The sequence below is a fragment of the Octopus sinensis genome, linkage group LG6 (genome assembly GCF_006345805.1).
Source record: "Octopus sinensis linkage group LG6, ASM634580v1, whole genome shotgun sequence".
Taxonomy (NCBI): Eukaryota; Metazoa; Mollusca; class Cephalopoda; order Octopoda; family Octopodidae; genus Octopus; species Octopus sinensis.
In genome coordinates this window covers 81,022,337-81,029,836 of record NC_043002.1, presented here as the reverse complement: position 1 = coordinate 81,029,836, position 7,500 = coordinate 81,022,337, and positions in this window count along the sequence as shown.

The following is a 7,500-nucleotide window of genomic DNA, read 5'->3' as shown; positions in this document are numbered from 1 at the left end:
ATACAATATATACAATATATTGAATATATATTTATGTATATAATACATACTCGTATATAGATGTATACATACATATACACGCATATATATAAATATGTTTATATATATAATATATATATATATATGTACACGTACACACACACACACGCATATATATATATATATATATATATATATATATATATTATATATATATATATATAGATATATATATATATATATATATATATATATATCGGATAATCTGGAACATGGTGTACTTTATTAAAATATTGGTATATCTGACATGCATAGACATATAAAAAAATAAACCACCGAGCACCTACTTTAGAAGAAACGAAGACACTGATATATACCTATGTATATAATATAATAAGTATATATTTATTGGCTACTACTTTTAAGCATGCGCAGTAAACACCTTAAGTACGTACGTACCCATCTCTATATGTCTGTGACTATAGTACTCTGGTTTCCTATATGTATCTAAATATATATATATATATATAAATATACATATATGTGTGTGTGTGTGCGTGTGCGTATGCGTGCACGCGTGTGTGTTATATGTATTATATATATAATATTATATATATATATATATATATATATATATATATATATATATATATATATGTAAAATATTTTAGGTAGCTAGACGCAATTTAGAACCAAAAATTATTTCCTTTCTGGTTATATATAATATATATATATATATATATAATATATATATATGTATGTATGTGTGTGTGTGTGGGAGGGTGTATGTATGTATGCATGTATTTATGTATGTATGTATGTATGTATGTATGTATGTATGTGTGTGTGTGTGTATGTATGTATGTATGTATGTATGTATACGTATATACACACATATCCTTTCTATTATAGGCATAAGGCCAAAAGCTTTTGTGGAGGGGGTCTAATCGATTACATCGAGCCTAATACATGACTAGTGCTTATTTTATCGATCCCGAAAGAATGAAAGGCAAAATCGACCTCGGTGGAATTTAACTCAGAACATAAAGACGGACGAAATGTCGCTAAGCATTTCATCCGACTTGATAATGATTCTAGCACGCCACCATTTATACATATATAGCTAGTCCCGATAAAGTCTACACAGGTCGAGACTTCGAAGTTGCCGTGAAGACTAATCTGATAAAAAATAGATCTTCTAAAAAACGTATTGAGTAATACTTCAGTGTAATATAATGTTGTCTTTATAACTTGACACAAAACCACAAAACCAGATTCATATATATATATATTATATATATATATATATTATATATATATATATAGAGAGAGAGAGAGAGAGACAGGGATATATATGGATATATTTATATATATATATATATATATATATACATATATATATATACATATACAATATACATATATATATACATGCATTTATATATATATATGTTAAATATATATGCACATACATATGTATAGGTGTGTGTATACATTGATATCTGTCTGTTTACCTATCTCTCTGTCCATATACATATAAATACATATAATATAATATAATATATATATATATATATATATACGTATATTATATATATATATAATTATATATATATATTATATATACATATCGATATATACATACACGTACGCACACAAACGCGCGCGCACACACACACATATAGTATATATGGATACATGTATGTGCGTAGATATATCGAGAGAAATAAAGGAGAGAGGAGAGAGGCGATATATGCCAATGTGTACATGTATATATTCATATGTAAAGTTGCTTTTATTTTGTTTGTGATCAAATATGATGAAAATGTATATACACGTTTGTATGTATTATGTTAAACGTGCATGCATATATTAAATGTGATATACATGAGATACTCTTATAGGATAATATAATTATATCTGAACATATTTATATATTCATATACACACAAATGTATATTTGATAATGCGCAGGGAAACGTGTATGCAGACCTCCGTACACATACATACAGGTATATCTAAGTGTGTATTTAGAAATATATATATATATATATATCACAATCAAGGAACGGCCATAATAGGCCATTCACCCACTAGAAATAACAGCCAAAGCTTCAACCGCAAAATAACATTAATTCCGCAAACCAGGAGAAAATTAAAAAACATTTACCCTGTAATTTCTTATACGATGCACCGTTTCATCTACTGTTTAATGGTAAACTAACCTGATTAAATTAAATCAGCCAATCTTCCATAGGCCCTTAGATTCGTCAGTAAGAAATAGCCAGAACAGAACAGATATTTTCACGAGGCATTTCTGTCCCTGCTCGGCAATATCTGACCTAAAATTTTCAAATCATCGCACTCGCGCCAAATTTATCGGCAGCAAATAAATATAAGCCGCCGATTCCATTACGGAATCAACCAGAAAATTCATAATTAATCAATATAGGGTGGCAAAAAAAAATTTTGTAGAATTTTTTGCCACCAGCGGCCTAGTGGGAAAAAATTAAATAGTCATAGACCATTTATAAGTTTAACATCACAATCAAGGAACGGCCATAATAGGCCATTCACCCACTAGAAATAACAGCCAAAGCTTCAACCGCAAAAATAACATTAATTCCGCAAACCAGGAGAAAATTAAAAAAACATTTACCCTGTAATTTCTTATTACGATGCACCGTTTCATCTACTGTTTAATGGTAAACTAACCTGATTAAATTAAATCAAGCCAATCTTCCATAGGCCCTTAGATTCGTCAGTAAGAAATAGCCAGAACGGAACAGATATTTTCACGAGGCATTTCTGTCCCTGCCTCGGCAATATCTGACCTAAAATTTTCAAATCATCGCACTCGCGCCAAATTTATCGGCAGCAAATAAATATAAGCCGCCGATTCCATTACGGAATCAACCAGAAAATTCATAATTAATCAATATAGGGTGGCAAAAAAAAATTTTGTAGAATTTTTTTGCCACCAGCGGCCTAGTGGGAAAAAATTAAATAGTCATAGACCATTTATAAGTTCAACATCACAATCAAGGAACGGCCATAATAATTCTACAAAATTTTTTTTGCCACCCTATATTGATTAATTATGAATTTTCTGGTTGATTCCGTAATGGAATCGGCGGCTTATATTTATTTGCTGTTTTTCGGTGGAAATGTCCATTTTTTTTTCCTGGCATAATACGTAGAGATAATAGTACATCTTATACAGCAGCTGTTATGGTGAAGTGTATCACGTCAGTCCTGTTGCAATTTCAGTCAGCACCTGTGTCGTCACTAGTTTGACAGAAAGTGTGTGTGTGTGTATGTGTATACGTATATATATATATATGTGTGTGTGTGTGTGTGTGTGGTGAATGTCTGTGTATCTCTGTGTGTATGTATATATATGTGTGTGTGTGTACATATATATATGCATATATGTATGTATGTATGCATATATGTATGTACATATGTATATATATGTATGTATGTATGTGAGTATGTGTGTGTATGGCTATGTTTGTATGTTTATAGATTGACACACAAACAAATGTATATATATGGAAGAGATAGAAACAAAGTGAGAGATTTAAGATTTGCAACAAAAGTATATCAACAACCTGATAAAAATATAATGTATATATGTATATATATATATATATATATATATATATATATATATATTCATAATTAATCAATATAGGGTGGCAAAAAAATTTTGTAGAATTTTTTTGCCACCAGCGGCCTAGTGGGAAAAAATTAAATAGTCATAGACCATTTATAAGTTCAACATCACAATCAAGGAACGGCCAATAGGCCATTCACCCACTAGAAATAACAGCCAAAGCTTCAACCGCAAAAAACATTAATTCCGCAAACCAGGAGAAAATTAAAAAACATTTACCCTGTAATTTCTTATACGATACACCGTTTCATCTACTGTTTAATGGTAAACTAACCTGATTAAATTATTTCCTTGATTGTGATGTTGAACTTATAAATGGTCTATGACTATTTAATTTTGTCCCACTAGGCCGCTGGTGGCAAAAAAATTCTACAAAATTTTTTTTTGCCACCCTATATTGATTAATTATGAATTTTCTGGTTGATTCCGTAATGGAATCGGCGGCTTATATTTATTTGCTGCCGATAAATTTGGCGCGAGTGCGATGATTTGAAAATTTTAGGTCAGATATTGCCGAGGCAGGACAGAAATGCCTCGTGAAAATATCTGTTCCGTTCTGGCTATTTCTTACTGACGAATCTAAGGGCCTATGGAAGATTGGCTTGATTTAATTTAATCAGGTTAGTTTACCATTAAACAGGAGATGAAACGGTCCATCGTATAAGAAATTACAGGGTAAATGTTTTTTAATTTTCTCCTGGTTTGCGGAATTAATGTTATTTTGCGGTTGAAGCTTTGGCTGTTATTTCTAGTGGGTGAATGGCCTATTATGGCCGTTCCTTGATTGTGATGTTGAACTTATAAATGGTCTATGACTATTTAATTTTTTCCCACTAGGCCGCTGGTGGCAAAAAAATTCTACAAAATTTTTTTTTGCCACCCTATATTGATTAATTATGAATTTTCTGGTTGATTCCGTAATGGAATCGGCGGCTTATATTTATTTGCTGCCGATAAATTTGGCGCGAGTGCGATGATTTGAAAATTTTAGGTCAGATATTGCCGAGGCAGGGACAGAAATGCCTCGTGAAAATATCTGTTCCGTTCTGGCTATTTCTTACTGACGAATCTAAGGGCCTATGGAAGATTGGCTTGATTTAATTTAATCAGGTTAGTTTACCATTAAACAGTAGATGAAACGGTGCATCGTATAAGAAATTACAGGGTAAATGTTTTTTAATTTTCTCCTGGTTTGCGGAATTAATGTTATTTTGCGGTTGAAGCTTTGGCTGTTATTTCTAGTGGGTGAATGGCCTATTATGGCCGTTCCTTGATTGTGATGTTGAACTTATAAATGGTCTATGACTATTTAATTTTTTCCCACTAGGCCGCTGGTGGCAAAAAAATTCTACAAAATTTTTTTTTGCCACCCTATATTGATTAATTATGAATATATATATATATATATAGATATATATATATATATATATATATATATATATATATATATATAATATATATATATATATATATATATATATATACATATATACATTATATTTTTATCAGGTTGTTGATATACTTTTGTTGCAAATCTTAAATCTCTCACTTTGTTTCTATCTCTTCCATATATATACATTTGTTTGTGTGTCAATCATAAACATACAAACATAGCCATACACACACATACTCACATACATACATACATATATATACATATGTACATACATATATGCATACATACATACATATAGCATATATATATGTACACACACACACATTATATACATACACACAGAGATACACAGACATTCACACACACACCACCACACACACACATATATATATATACGTATACACATACACACACACACACTTTCTGTCAAACTAGTGACGACACAGGTGCTGACTGAAATTGCAACAGGACTGACATGATACACTTCACCATAACAGCTGCTGTATAAGATGTACTATTATCTCTACGTATTATGCCAGGAAAAAAAAATGGACATTTCCACCGAAAAATAGCATCGTCGTCAAAAGTGCTTAATGGAGTTCTTCATTCTTCTTTTGTGCGTTTTATTGAAAAAATGTGAAAGGCTTCTGAAGTACATATTTCTGCAGTACAATGTGTGTTTGAATCTGCTGCGGTAACTGAGGCGATTGACTCATTTCATTTGCAAATATCACTATTATTAAGAATCTTGCAAATCAAATCCAAAAACGAAATGCAAAAGAAATGTTATTACTATGTCGGGAATAATTACTTATGAGTATTTTTTTTTTTTACAAGTATTGGTTGCAAAAGGAAACTTCAAACTCATGTATTTTTGGGAGGACTTTTATGAGCTCTCTATGAATTATGAATCTTGTTGAAATATAGAATTTCGAAAATACATGTACAGTAATGTAAATTCACGGTGTTAGGAATATAAATATGAATTCGCTGTATATAATATGCAGAAGAACAAAACAGGTTGACTCTATATGGCTGCTCAGTTTTCTGGAAATGACTAATTTTCTTTAGATTATACTCTACCTTTATAAGAATAAAACCAGCGCAATGTTCGACACATGAGGAGAAATGATAGGGCCATGTCTTGTGTGATTTCTGATCGTAAAGCTGCATGTCCATGGCTGTCGTGGGTCTTACTATACCACTTCTTAACCACTCGATCACATTATACTACTTCTTAAAAACTTGGTCATTCTACACTACTTCTTATCACACTGCTTAACGACTTGACCTTACTATATGCCTGTAAAAGATAGACTCACACAGAAGTCAAGGCAGTTCAGCCTAAGTTCATCTAAAGCATTGCATAATGACTACAACCCAACTTCCTTTCCAATCCTAAATGTAGGCTGAGAGCGGGATGACTTGGAATCAGTTATGAGAAGGGCTATATGGTTGATCCAATGGGATCGCAATGCAGCTGAACACAACTGGTTCCGCCACATCTTGAATAAAGTAGTCTGCAATTTCAACTAGGTCGCTGTTGAGCACCCACCATTCAATCTTGAATTCCGCCCTTCTAAATACCGCAGACGTTGCTGGACAATTTACCAGTATTAGCTACATCTATATCAGAAACATGACAAGTACTTGAAGCACACTTTTACAGTGTGTTTCCTAATGGGTAAAAAAAAGGGAAGGTATTCCACTGTTAGACATATCTATTGGGGAGATACGAACAGGCTGAACTCACTGACTTCGTTGATTATTTATTCAAGGCAATTTAAAAGTCATACATACCACACAGTGCGGATCTGGTAATCTGAAAACATGAATGGCCCCTTCTCGAATCGTCTTCCTGGACGTAACCTCAGACCTCGAGACAGGCAAGCTCTACGCTTACAGAAAGCCTAGCGAAAAAAATGTTTATTGTCATTGACATCTCAACCGCCCTAGCTTGTAATAAGAAACCTAGCCACAGGTATATTCTGAAGGATTTCCAAACAATTGGCGGACAGGAAAATCTTTAACAAAGCTGTTTACAAATATACACAAGACTCTAACATGGAGTGATTTTACCGATAAGTTAGTGTATACAAAGTCACCTTGATCCCGATATCAAACACTAATAAAATTAGAGACAGGTAATCTGGCTTGAACGAGACTCAATCTAAATGTTTCCACTGATAAGCTTTTCATGACGTTAATTAAAAATGCATTTCTCAGCAACACAAATATTATAAGCTCTTTAATTTCCATTACGTCAATGTCAGCTAATAATGCTCAGATAATATCACTTACAGCATTGCATGCTACAATAGGCGTAAGTAGGCACCCACATAACCTTCACTCCTGACCCCAATATGTAATTGCTGTAATATTACAAACTGTCCATTAAAAGAATCCTGTGTTTCAAGGGCTGTAATCAATAGAGCCAGATTTACAC